Below are 13,871 nucleotides of genomic sequence, written 5' to 3' on the forward strand. Positions count from 1 at the left end.
CTTGTAGTTTTGCATGGCTTGCTTTATAAACAAGATTTTTTCCCCCTCCTTTTGGGCCAGTTTTCATTATGAGTAACTCACACTTTTTGATTAAAGAACTTGAAATTACGTTATCACTTAGTATAATTGACATTATATAGAGACTCTGTAACATGCAATCATTAGAATCAAAATTAGTACTTTGGTCAAAATATTTACAACATTCACATACTTGTCAAATATTCGTGTAATTAACTGAATTTAAAACCTTCAACTATTATGAAGTGCTCGTCTGTACAATCGCTAATTTACTCAGTTTAGAGTAGCTACAACTCTTCGATACTATCATCAATATTTGACATCTTTTCCAATTTCTGTATGAAAAGTAAACCTATTCCTGTAGCAACTGGGGAGTCATACATGAGGTCAAAGACATATACCTTGTTATTATAATATGTATACTATAATAATACCTGGTTGTCCTGAGCAGGAAAAAAGGTTATTTTTAGGAAAACCCCTTCAAATAGAAAGCTGAAGTACTTCTAATATACTGAGGGAAATATAATATGTGGAACAAACTCTCAACAAAATGTTTATTGATGTTGATGAAACAGATCAGTTTTTCCATCCGGATTATTATTGGTTCATGATTTTATATGTGAATATATAAGATACGTTCTGCAATTTTATAAATGTTCATGTCTTTTTTTAAAAAAGGTGCTTTTGAAATTTTGTGTCTCCAGCAGGCAAGAATACTTGACTAACTCTTTTTGTCTCTTTATGGTATTTTCAGAATAAATTCTGACTTGTGTTTTTGGGATTATTGGTGCCTCATTAATTCAGCAATAAAGGAAAATATGGATCTCAAAAATTGGTGATAAAAAGTTATTTCATGTATATGTGGTAAAGTTTACATGTTGTGTATATATGTTGTATTGCCAAATACGGCTATTAAATACTACGTCATATTTTAAAGGTTCAGCTTGTAGTGATAGTAAACAAGCAGTGCACTAAGCCTCTTGCGGGCATCATCTCATCTCACTGTCATCACAAATCCCATGCCACAGCGTAGCTTGACTACTAAAAGTAATGCATCTGCAAGCATACTGCCAGGTTTTGGATAGTTTGTACCAACAGTTACTTATCAAGGTAAATCCCAGACTCTAATAAAAGAGTTGGTGCTGTGTCACTACATGCATAACTTTAAATAAATTTCCTGCCGGGCGCGGTGGCTCACGCCTGTAATCCCAGCAGTTTGGGAGGCCGAGGCAAGTGGATCACTTGAGGTCAGGAGTTTGAGACCAGCCTGGCCAACGTGGGGAAACCCTGTCTCTACTAAAAATACAAAAATTAGCCAGGCGTGGTGGCAGGCACCTGTATTCCCAGCTACTTGGGAGGCTGAGGCAGGAGAATCATTTGAATCCTGGAGGCGGAGGTTGCAGTGAGCCAAGATGGCGTCATTGCAGTCCAGCCTGGGTGACAAGAGCGAGACTCTGTATTAAAAAAAAAAAAAAATTCCTCTCCTGTTCGAGCTTTCCCTTAGCCGTAAAGAGGGGAGAATATGTATTTACTTCATAGAGTTCAGGGAAATGACTCTCACTAGTTTGAGATTCTAGGTATAAAAATACATTCTCATATAATTTCAACACCAATGTGAGAGATTATTATTCTTGCTAAACCAATTCAGTTTTATTTGCTGTCTAAAATGTGTGAATAAGTAATTGTCCATTATTTTCTGAAGTGTTTTGGAACTCAACACATGATTGTGAGGAGTGTTTGTTGCTAAACATCTTTCTGGTTATTCAAGCTCGTGTATACTGTGCTCTGTTGAGACATGCAGAGTTACTTTCTGTCTGGGTCACAGGTCAGTTCTTGATAGTTTTCGGACAATTAACCAGTTTTCATTTGTCCATGACCACCTTTATTCTTTTTCCTCAACTGCACCCATCTTTTATAAGGTCTTTCAGTTTATTGCAGAGAAGATGGTGGAGAAAAGCTGGAATTCCCACCCACCACTGCCATCCCCATGTTTTATCATTGGCTACAGTGGAAAATAGCAATAACTACTGTGAGAGATCATTTGTTTATATAATGGAAACAAAGATGAGGAAAGAATGTGGCTTAGATCAGAGAACTGATGTATTTAGATTCTTTTTTTTTTTTTTTTTTAAGACAGAGTGTTGCTCTGTTGCCCAGACTGGAGTACAGTGGCTCAATCTCGGCTCACTGCAACCTCCATTTCCCTGGTTCAAGCAATTATCCTGCCTCAGCCTCCCAAGTAGTTGGGATTACAGGCGTGTTCCACCACACCTGGCTAATTTTTTGTATTTTTAGTAGAGATGGGGTTTCGCCATGTTGGCCAGGCTGGTCTCGAACTCCTGACCTCAGATGATCACCTGCCTTGGCCTCCCAAAGTGCTGGGATTACAGGCGCGAGCCACCGCGCCTGGCCCAATGTATTTGGATTCTTAAAGAACACTTTAAAATTAAATATCAGTTGAAGAGAACTAGAACTAAAGAATTTCTGTGTCAAACTGTTTAGCAAATGTAAGTAGAAGCTGGGAGATGTGTCCTGGAATGAATGAATACATCAGTAAAATACCATATGTATGTTATGATGTTATTGTTTCCTTGCCTTGGTTTATTTGGTTTTACTGGGAAATAATTTTCAGTATAGAATTGTGATCGTTGGAATTTGGCCATCTAGTAGAAAGTGAGAAAGAAGTTAATAGCTATCTTCCTTAAAGATTTCTGAGCTTGGGATTAAGGTAGTGTTCCCAAGGTGTTCTAAAACGGCAGAGAGAGCTGTGCACTCACTTCACAAATGTGAATTCCTGCTCTGTGTTAGACGCTGTGCTAGGGGCTTAGTTAGCACAGTTATTTCCAGAGGTTCCTGTGTATGGTATGAAGAAAGCTTGACAAAGACTGTAGTGAAGCCAAAGACATAGTAGGGAATGAAAGCAAGGCATCACCACTTCCTGTGAGGACACATTACTGCACAGGCACCCGAGCTGTGTCATCTCTACCATGTGCCTTGTTCAGGTTTTGGCAGAGCCCCTAAGCATATGCCCAGGAAGGGATCTATGTGGAAGTTGGCTCTTTCTGATGCATTCGGTGTTAGCTGGTTCTCGATGGTCGGTGATTCTTAGCTGAATCCAGAAGGGTGAAAACAGTTGCTGCTCCGGTGTAGTTGAGCTGGAGCATGGCGGCACATCAGGGCCACGTCACTGATGACACCATCAGTAACGCACTGCGTTTCTCTTAAAATAGGGGCTTTCTGTTGTCCAGATGATCGAAACACAAGGTTCTTTATAACTCATTCTGTGTTTCAGTGTTTCTTGTTTGGGAAGGAGATTGGGGAGGAGTGGCTGGGAGTAGATGGAGAGCCGGGCTTACGGGCATGGATTCCAGAGCTAGGACACTTCGGTTTGCGTCCCTGCCCTGCCCAGCCACTAGTCAGCAAGGGACTGTGGTCAGTTTTTTATTTTGTATTTTTATTTTTTCCGACAGAGTTTCGATCTGTTGCCCTTGCTGGAGTGCAGTGGCGTGATCTCGACTCACTGCAAACTCCACCTCCTGGGTTCAAGCCATTCTCTTTCCTCAGCCTCCCAAGTAGCTGGGATTATAGGCATGCGGCACCACGCCTGGCTAATTTTTGTATTTTTTAGTAAAGATGGGGTTTTGCCATATTGGCCGGTCTTGTCTCAAACTCCTGGCCTCAAGTGATCCACCTGCCTCAGCCTCCCAAAGTGTTGGGATTAAGGCGTGAGCCACCATGCCCGGCCTTGTAGTCAGTTTCTTAATCTCTGTGCTTCAATGTCCTGAAATACAGAATGAAGATAACAGTGATGGAACCTCACAGGCTTGTGAGGATTAAACGAAATCATCTATGTGAAGCACTTGGATTAGTGCCTGTCACACTCTGAGTGCGCAAATGTTAGCAATTTTTGTTACATACACACACACACACACACACACACACACACACACACACACATGTCCATAAGGGCATTCTGCCTTATACTAGAGCTAATACCTTTGTTACATTTTAGGTTTTTGGTATGTTGTTCTAATAGAGCATGTAACAAATACAACATAGACATTTTCAAGTAAAATGAAATTTACAAAAAAAACCCGTAAATGATGTACCCCCTCTTCTTGTGTACTAACATCTTTATCCTTTTTGTTTCCATATCTCCTCCCCTCTTTCTGTTTCTAAAAGTTGACGTAAATGAAAGATAACGAGATTAGAAATAAATCCAATATAAAGTATGCCTCCATGTGTCTAAGTACCTGGTGATTTCTGGCTCTGTTCTCTCGAACATGGTTTTTATTCCTGCACCCACTCTTACTGGCTCGTGGATAGATTTTGGTTCCTGGTATATTTTATGACTTGACTGGCAGCTGCAGTCTGACATAAAACTGGCAATAGAACTTAAACTGAGCTTGGCGTCAAAGTGGTACAGTGAACAACAACATTGTTCTGAGGGTCAGGAGATCTAGAGTTGTGGTCGGGTCCCAAGTATGTAGCAGTGGGTCTCTTCTTTCTGGACTGCAGCGTCCCCTGAGACGTGGCTGCTAAAGACCTTCCCATCCTACAGTTTCATTCCGCATGCTGTTCCCCGGTGTTCTGCCAGCCACCTGGGCCCAATGCCTGGGGGCATCTTCAACCACCCCTACCACCTGTCTCTCTAAGCAAGTCTACTTGGTGGTTTCTTCATCCAGTCTCCATCTGCTTCCTCTCTATCTTCACCCGCTCAACACCCTCCCCACCCCCAACGTCCATCACCACTGAGCTCAAGGCAATGCAGCCAACAGCTTCCCCAGTTGCTCTGTTAGAACCTGTGAGCCACAAACCCACCCTCCACATCAGCACTTCCCAGTAGGGCAGCCGGAGCCCCATGTGGCTATAGAGTCCTTGAAATCAGAGAAGTTAGTGTAAAATGCCAGACTTGGAAAAATAAGTACAAAAAATAAAATAGTTCATTAATCTTCATGTTGATTACATATTTTAGTGATATTTTGGACATATTGTCCTCAATAAACTATATTAAAATTAATTTCACCTTTTTTTAATGTGGCTACTAGAAGGTTTAATATTCGCTATATGGCATTATATCTCCATGGGGCAGACCTGATGTACAAGATGACTTAAAGGCGAGGAACTTTCACCCCAACCTTTGTGTCTCAAAACTGCCGTGATTCCTGGCACTGACTAGGCAATCAGCAACAGTTTGTTTAACTGATTCAGTACGCATAATTTGAGATAACATTTTAGGGTTACCTCAATCATAGTTATATCATTAAGTATCACCTGAAGATTTTATTTTATTTTATTTTATTTATTTTATTTTATTATTTTATCGTATTATTTTATATTTTATTTTTGAGGCGGAGTCTTGCTCTGTCGCCCAGGCTGGAGTGCAGTGGCGCGATCTCGGCTCACCGCAAGCTCCGCATCCCGGGTTCACGCCATTCTCCTGCCTCAGCCTCCAGAGGAGCTGGGACTACAGGCGCCCGCCACCACGCCCGGCTAATTTTTTTGTATTTTTAGTAGAGACCGGGTTTCACCATGTTAGCCAGGATGGTCTCGATCTCCTGACCTCGTGATCCGCCCGCCTCCGCCTCCCAAAGTGCTGGGATTACATGCGTGAGTCACCGCGCCCGGCCCACCTGAAGATTTTCTAAAGCAATTGTGTTTGAATTTTATAGTCCGAAGTCAATAGATTATTTTAAAAAGTAAATGGCATAATCAATAAACATTTAATAAATGATATGGAAGTTACGATTTCAAAGAATATTCCAGGAATTCTTGGAGTTCAAGAAAAAGCACAATCAAAAAATAAGATCTGAAGCAAATATGAGAATGTTGAAATGTGTTCGTTCTGAATTGGCCTTATACTGAATACTATGTTATACTATTCTCTGGGTTTTTTGGTTTTGTTTTGGTATATTTACATTTTTTTCCGAATTAAAAAATTTTGTCAACTAGGCATATCGGTTATTTTGTCTAAAAGTATTCTGAGCGGATTCCATACCGTATTATGATTACTAATTAAATATGTCACCACTCTTCTTTGATCACTAATTCAAGTATGGGTGCAATCTGTCTAAAGTTTGTAATCTTCAAGGAATTGTAAAAATCCTCCCGTTTCTTACTGGTGTATTTCAATGAATGTAATCAGTTAATGGTACTGTGATTCCCAATAGTAATTACTGAGAATATCTGTTTGCTCTTGCATCTGCTTATAATGAAGAGCTAAATTTTTGTTGCTTCTGTCTGCTCCTTTCATTCTTCCCAAAGGAAATTACTTGGGATGAACTGTGTTGAAAGACAGCGCGTTTATAGTAGCCTCACAAGTCACCTGAAGAAAGAAGCCAGAGCGATCGATGGCATTTTCTCATCTTCCTAGCCCACACCTTTAGACTAAGGTGCTATAAAATCCGAAGGAAGGGACTGAAACGGCCTTTGCAAAATTATGACTGAGACAGTGAAATAGATCGGACTTAACTGACTTCATCTTGCTTCTAACCTCTAAGCTGTCCTTGCTCATTCCTGAGCCCAGGCTGAATTAACTTTGGTAGAAACTTAGTTTATAGTTTAAACCAAGATGGTAACAGCCCTTTCCCAAAGCAGACCTCCTTCTTGCCTGGGGACGAGATTGCCTTTGTAGGACTAACTTAGCCACAAGATTAGAAATTACGGTTTAGGAGTCATGCAGCTGGACCCCTACAAGACTCTGACCCTCCCTAAACTGCTCCTAAGATCAATGCTTGAGATATTTTGCAGACCTTGAACTTGATGGATCAGCTGGCCCCACCCAGATCAATAAACTGGCTCATCTGATCTTGTGACCCCCACTGAGGAACTGACTCAGCGCAAGAAGACAGCTCGACTCCCTAGGATTTCGTCTCTGACCAATCAGCACTCCTGTCTCACTGGCTCCCCGCGACTCACCAAGTTATTCTTAAAAACTCTGCTCCCCAAATGGTCAGGGAGACTGATTTGAGTAATGATAAAACTCCGGTCTCCGGCAAAACAAACAAACAAACAAACAAAACCCTAAAGTGTGCCAACAGCAAAAGAACAAGCTGAGCTGCTTTAGCAATGTCGCAGTTGGTAATTCCAAGATGTGCACACGAAAAAAAAATAATAATTCTCCCTGTGTTGTTAAAGGAATGCTCTTGAAATTAGCTGGGCATGGTGGTGTGTACTTATAGCTACTCCTGAGGCTGAGGCGGGAGGATCACTTGAGCCTAGGAGTTAGAGGTTGCAGTGAGCTACGATTGCTCCACTGCACTTCAGCCTGTGCAACAGGTGAGACCCCGTCTAAAAAAAAAAGAATGCTCTTGTAATCTAGGAAATAGTTTTGGCCCTTTAGGTTAGGAATAATAGTCACGTGTAAGATAAATGTCTAAATAGTTCAGTGTAGTGATACAATTGGGAACAGACTTGGAGGAAGCCTCAGAGTGGGAGTTGAGCACAGTGGGCTTCACCATACAGAGGAGGAAACCACAATGACTATAGCAGGAGGAAATATCATGACTTCATCAATATCTCACAGTGGAGGTGTAGAGGTGGGAAGCGGTAGAGACAGAAGGGTGACCATCATGTGACTTTATTATAAGGAGTATTTCATTTATGTATAAAAGAAATACAGTTGGGCCAGGCACGGTGGCTCACGCCTGTAATCCCAGCACTTTGGGAGGCCGGGGCAGGCAGATCACCTGAGGTCAGGAGTTCAAAACCAGCCTGACCAACATCATGAAACCCAGTCTGTACTAAAAATACAAAAATAGCTGGGCATGGTAGCGCATGCCTGTAATCCCAGATACTTGGGAGGCTGAGGCAGGAGAATCACTTGAACCCAGGAGGTGGAGTTTGCAGTGAGCCGAAATCATGCCATTGCATTCCAGCCTGGGCAACAAGAATGAAATTCTGTCTCAAAAAAAAAAAGAAAGAAGGAAGGAAGGAAGGGAGGAAGGGAGGGAGGGAGGAAGAGAGAGGGAAAGAAAGAAGAAAGAGAGAGAGAGAAAAAAAGGAAGGAAGGAAGGAAAGAAAAAAGAAAGGAAGGAAGGAAGGAAGGAAGGAAGGAAAGAAAGAAGAAAGAAAGAAAGAAAGAAAGAAAGAAATTTGACCTTTGTGCAATGCTAGGGTTAGGAGGCCCAATCCCCCATGCAGTTGAAAATCCTCATTAAACTTTTGACTCCCCGAAAACTTAACTACTAATAGCCTACCGTTTTCCAGAAGCCAATGACATAAATAGTTGCTTAAGACATATTTTGCATGTTACATGTATTACACACTGTATTCTCACAGTAAAGCTAGAAAAAGGAAAATGTTATTAAGAAAATCATAGGGAAGAGACAATATATTTACTATTAAGTGGAAATGGATCATCATAACGGTCTTCCTCCTCATCACCTTTGTGCTGAGGTGGCTGAGGAGGAAAGGGAAGAGGGAGGGGTTGGTTTTGCTCTCTCCAGGAGTGGCAGAGGAGGAAGAAAATCTATGTCTTAGTGGACCTTCACAGTTCAAACCCGTGTTGTTCAATGGTCAGCTGTATATAGAGAATAAATCTTATTTCATATATTTGAAGTATATCTCATATATGTGTGCATGCATGTGTGTGTGTGTGTGTATATATATATATATATATGACTTTCAGTTGATAATAATTTTTCAGACAATGCTGAATTGCCTCTCTGCCCATCTCCAATGTTAAACCCAGGATCTAGGTGGTCATCCTGGAAGTGTCCCTCGTGTTTTATTGGTGGCTGACTTCCGACTCTAGGTACTCAGTGACACAATGACATCTTTTTAAAAAAATTCTTCTGGGCACATAGTAGATGTATATATTTACGGGGTACATGAGATGTTTGGATACAGGCGTGCAATGTGAAACAATCATGTCATGGAGAATGGGTATCCACCTCCATAAGTGTTTGTATCCTTTGAGTTACAAACAATCCAATTTTAAATTTTAAATAAAAAATTTAAATTTAAAGTTATTATTGAGTATAATCACCCTATTATGCTATCAAATAGTAGATCTGATTCGTTCATTCTATTTTTTAATACCCATTAACCTTCCCCACCTGCCATTCAACCCCCATCTACCCTTCCTAGACTCTGGTAACCATCCTTCTTCTATCTCCAGGGGTTCAATTGTTTTAATTTAATTTTTAAATCCCACAAATAAGTGAGAACATATGATGTTTGTCTTTCTGTGCCTGGCTTATTTCACTTAACATAATGATATCCAGTTTCATCCATGTTGTTGCAAGTGACTGGATCTCATTTTTCATGGCTGAATAGTACTCCACCGTGTATACATACCACATTTTCTTTAACCTTTCATCTGCAACATTTAGGTTGCTTCCAAATCTTAGCTATTGTGAACAGTGCTGCAGCAAACATAGGAGTGCAGATATTTCTTCGATAGACTGATTTCCTTTCTTTTGGGTATATACCCAGCACACAATGACATCTTTAACCAAACTCTTGTGGCCTCAGAGTTAATTTGGAGGCAGCTGAGTTTGAGATAAATGGCATATCCTTTGCATTCCATAATTTCCATACATGCCCAATTACAATCTTTCTGAACACTTTCTAGAAATCATATTAAAGCATTACATGCATCTCATGCCATGTCCATCTGTCTCTCCTGGACCGGGACAGTGATAGGTCTTCATATAATCTTGTTTAATAAGTGTTAGGTTGGTGCAAAAGTAATTATGGGTTTTGTCATTACTTCCAATGGCAACAACTCCAATTACTTTTGCACCAACCTAATATTTTACAGTTGACAAAATTCTCAGAGCATCAGCCACACCCACATTCAAATAAAAGCTGCATTAAAAACAGATTAGCAATCATTTGTTGAGTATTCACTATCCAATAGATAATGTGCAAGGTTCTCTACCTTGCTCTACCCAGATGCTACTTTAATTCTCACAAAAGCCCTTTGAAGTAGATAGGGGTCCCCCAATGCCCTACCATGAATGCTTATTACCTTTTAAAAATCTCATCATTAGCCAGGCACGGTGGCTCACGCCTGGAATCCTAGCACTTTGGGATGCCGAGGTGGGCAGATCACCTGAGGTCAGGAGTTCAAGACCAGCCTGGCTAACATGGTGAAACCCTGTCTCTACTAAAAATACAAAAATTAGCCCATTGTGGGGGTGCACACCTGTAATCCCAGCTACCTGGGAGGCTGAGGCAGGAGAATCAGTGGAACTCGGGAGGCGGAGATTGCAGCGAGCAGAGACCACCACGCCACTGCACTGCAGCCTGGGCGACAGAGCAAGATGCCATCTCAAAAATAATAATATTGAATAATAAATAATAACAATTTCATCATCCAAAAGCAGAACTGGGTCCTAGGAGACACCTGACTGTTGCTTTGGTGCCACATAAGAGAAATGAAGTGTGTCTGTGGGGGCTGGGAGCAGAGAGGCTTCTCTTCTGGTGCTGGGAGCCATGGTTTCCCCAGTTCTCCCCCTGTGGCCTCCCATGGGGTGGGGGACAGGATGGGGTTGAGGGTTGAAAGGAGTAGAGATCCTTAACAGCGAGGCAGAGTGGATGGACGGGTGCTGGGTCCTCCCCACGTCACTTAGGAAAGGCACATGGTGCTTTTTTCACTGGTTTCAAAAACTGAAGGCAGCTGTGCCCCATGGGCTGAAGAACTTAAATCTGAGAACTCGACGTCACTGACGGCAGCTCCCCCAACTTGAGTGAACCTGTTTTCTCACCCAAGAAACATTTGAAGATACGGAAAACCTGCTTTGCAGAGGTTGTTGTGGGGATTAAGTCAAACAGTGTGACACCGTGGGCAAAGACCAGCACACAATCTTGTGAGAATTTACGTAGGGTATGGTAGTGGTTAGGAGAAATCAGCAACAGAGAAATCAGTAATCCTTTACTTGCTGCAGGTGACTGTGCAGATTAAATGAAGTGTTGTACAAGGACAGAGCACAACTGCCCAGCACATAATGGGTGCTCCATAGACGCCCTCTCCCATCTTCATAACACAAATTTTTTTTTTTTTTTTTTTGAAACGGAATCTAGCTCCATCACCCAGGCTGGAGTGCAGTGTCACGGTCTTGGCTCACTGCAACCTCTGCCTCCCAGGTTTAAGCAACTCTCCTGCCTCAGCCTCCCGAGTAGCTGGGATTAGAGGCTCCCGCCACCACACACAGCTACTTTTTGTATTTTTAGTAGAGGCTGGGTTTCGCCATGTTGGCCAGGTTGGTCTCGAACTCCTGACCTCATGTGATCCACCCACCTCAGCCTCCCAAAGTGCTGGAATTACAGGTGTGAGCCACCGCACCCGGCCCATAACACAAATCTTAAAGTCTTTTTAGGGGCTATAAACTCGAACCACTTCCTAGGGAGGTGAATGTTCTTGCTTTTGCTAGAAAAGCCAATGGCTGATGTGGGAGGAGTTAAAAAGAAATTGAGAAAATGACTTCTGTCCAGGTTTGGGGGAAAGGTCTATTTTACAGAGCCGCACTCTATTCTGCTTCCATGGTCTCATGGGCTGGTAGGGGAGGACTGGGGTGCTAGGAGCAGGGACCTTTGCCTCTGGCAGTTATACCCCCGGGAATGGAGAGGGAGAGATTGAGAAATCAGCCCAGCACCGCCCTTTCCGGCCTCACACATCCAAGCCCTCACACATGGGGCACGAGGCTCTGTGCCTGGCCAAGCCTCAGTTGTTAGGCCCAGTTAGTGCTGAGGATCCAGAGGCTCAGGGAAGCCCAGGGAGTGGCGCAGGTCACCCCACAGGGAAGCGACAGAAGCGACTCTCATTTGTCTGACAGCAAAGCCCAGATGTCCACCCTTTACATATACGTAATATGGGACAGGTTCTGGCTCTGTGGCCTAGGCTGGAGTGCAATGGTGCAATCACAGCTCACTGCAGCCTTAACTTCCTGGGCTCAAGCGATCCTCCCACTTTAGCCTCCTGAGTAGTTAGGATGACAGGTGCACCCCACCATGCCTGGCTGATTTTTGCATTTTTGGTAGAGACGGTGTTTCACCATGTTGACCAGGCTGGTCTTGAACTCCTGGCCTAAAGCAGTCCGACCGTCTTGGCCTCCCAAAGTGCTGGGATTACAGGCGTGAGCTGCTGCGCCTGGCTGTTCACCTTTATATTATTATTGCCCCACATGCTTGAGGCCACACTAAGCAGAAAGCCAGCTCTAAAGACTGAAATGACAAGGGTAGCCTAGAGTCACAGGGGTAAAAGAAGCTCCTGGTATTTTATTTTGAAACCAAGAAGATGAGAAAAGGCCTAGCTAACGGACAAGATCAGACACCCGAGGTTTCTCATTAAGCGTGACCTGAAAGCCTGTCTGGACAGCCGCAGATGAGGGGCAGCGCCTGCGTTCATCCACGCTGGGTGAAAGGTAAGAATTCAGGGTTACATGCGTGAAGGGGAAAGCAAGCAGGAAGCCCTTAGCATTCAAGCCCCTGAGCCCTGGTGTTTTCCACCCCTGGGGGCTGCCTGGTGGCAGGACGGCACTTCACGAGGGGAGATGGGCCCCAGTGGGAACCACACTCAATCCCTCCACGCCCGGGCCGCTGTCAGACACTGGAGTCCTCCGCACAGTCCTGCAGCCGGAAGCACACGCTGCCAGTATCCCCTCCCTCCCACTCCCAGCCTACAGACAAGCGCATCTCTGCCGCATTCATCGCCGCACACGCCCTAAAAATGTCCTCACGTGAGTCTGTGCCAGCCTGCGCGCAAACCGTGAGCCCACCGCGCTGTGTGCACGCTCAGCTTCCCCCAGGCTGCGTCCCTCCCCCGTGGGGTCGCATTCCCTACTGGGAACCACTGCCTTCAAGCTGGAGCTCGGTCCCAGCTGGAAACACCCCCACTCTCTCTAATGGGGCAGTAAAAAAGCAAAACCAGCTCTGTGGAACGGTCTCTTTCAGATGTGCTTCCAGTCCCCTGTAAAACGTGTCAGCTCCATTTAGGTGAGGTCATGTTCTCTGGAGGCAAGCTCATAAACTCACGGCCGATGCAGCATCCCGGGGATCTCTGCGGGGGCCTGGACAGCCTGTCCCCAACTCCTGGAGGCCAGTCAGAGTCCGGGCAGCCCACTCCCTGGTCTCACAGGACCTGAGTCATGGAGCAGAGAGAACCTGCAGAGAGACTTTCCCATACGGAGGCTGAGGCTAGAGAGCATGAGAGCGTGGCCCTGGGCTCACCTGGTTAGAGGCAGCATGGGGGTCCTCTGCAGGTCCCCAAGGCCTCAACCAGGCCTGGGGGTGGTGGGAGCAGCTCACTGATGATGAGGAACCCAACTTCAGTGCCTGATGCTGTAGCAGCTGAGTCACAGATAAGCAGGCACTGGCAGCTGGCACATGCCCAGACCAACCCGACCCAGCCCAGCCCGGGCAGCGGCAGTGAGAGCTGCCAACCCCCACAGCTGCCCCTGTCTCTCACCTGCAAGCCCTGCCTGCCCCTGCCACTAGCGTGGAGCCTGTCTTCTGGGGAGGCTGGGGCAGTCCTGGTGCTTGGCATCTCTTGCAGCAGCTGCCTGGGCTGGGCTGAGTTGGGCTGGGCTGGCCTGTCTTCCTGCCATGGCTGGATATTTATATTAAACTTGAGGAAGGGAGAAAGGGGATTTACAAGGCACACTCAATTCTTTCTAACCCTAAGCTCCTGGCCTTGTCTATGTCCTTGTGGAGGGGCGATCTTGGCCAAAATCACTGTCCTTCGAAGGTCAGCATGTGCTTGGTGTCTTCCTGAATAAAGGGAAGGCCATGCTGATGCCTCTTCCCCAGGCTGAAGATCTTTGGATGGTTAAGAAACTCCTGACCACACTCTTGAAAGCCAACATGCTGGCTGCCATCAGCAGCACCCCTTGGGCCTGACCTCCAAG

At 44.5% G+C, this 13,871-nt stretch overlaps 1 long non-coding RNA gene across 1 annotated transcript; it reads right to left on the reverse strand.

Moving 5' to 3' along the window:
* Positions 1 to 2,043: 2,043 nt before the first annotated feature.
* On the reverse strand, positions 2,044 to 13,323 carry LOC129135633 (uncharacterized). Its single transcript, XR_008536605.2, has 2 exons — positions 13,195 to 13,323; positions 2,044 to 3,799 (listed from the first exon to the last, which is right to left on the reverse strand). It is a non-coding gene; the product is annotated as an uncharacterized LOC129135633 (long non-coding RNA).
* Between the last annotated feature and the right edge of the window lie 548 nt (positions 13,324 to 13,871).

This window comes from Pan troglodytes, chromosome 7, assembly GCF_028858775.2.
Source record: "Pan troglodytes isolate AG18354 chromosome 7, NHGRI_mPanTro3-v2.0_pri, whole genome shotgun sequence".
Classification (NCBI taxonomy): domain Eukaryota; kingdom Metazoa; phylum Chordata; class Mammalia; order Primates; family Hominidae; genus Pan; species Pan troglodytes.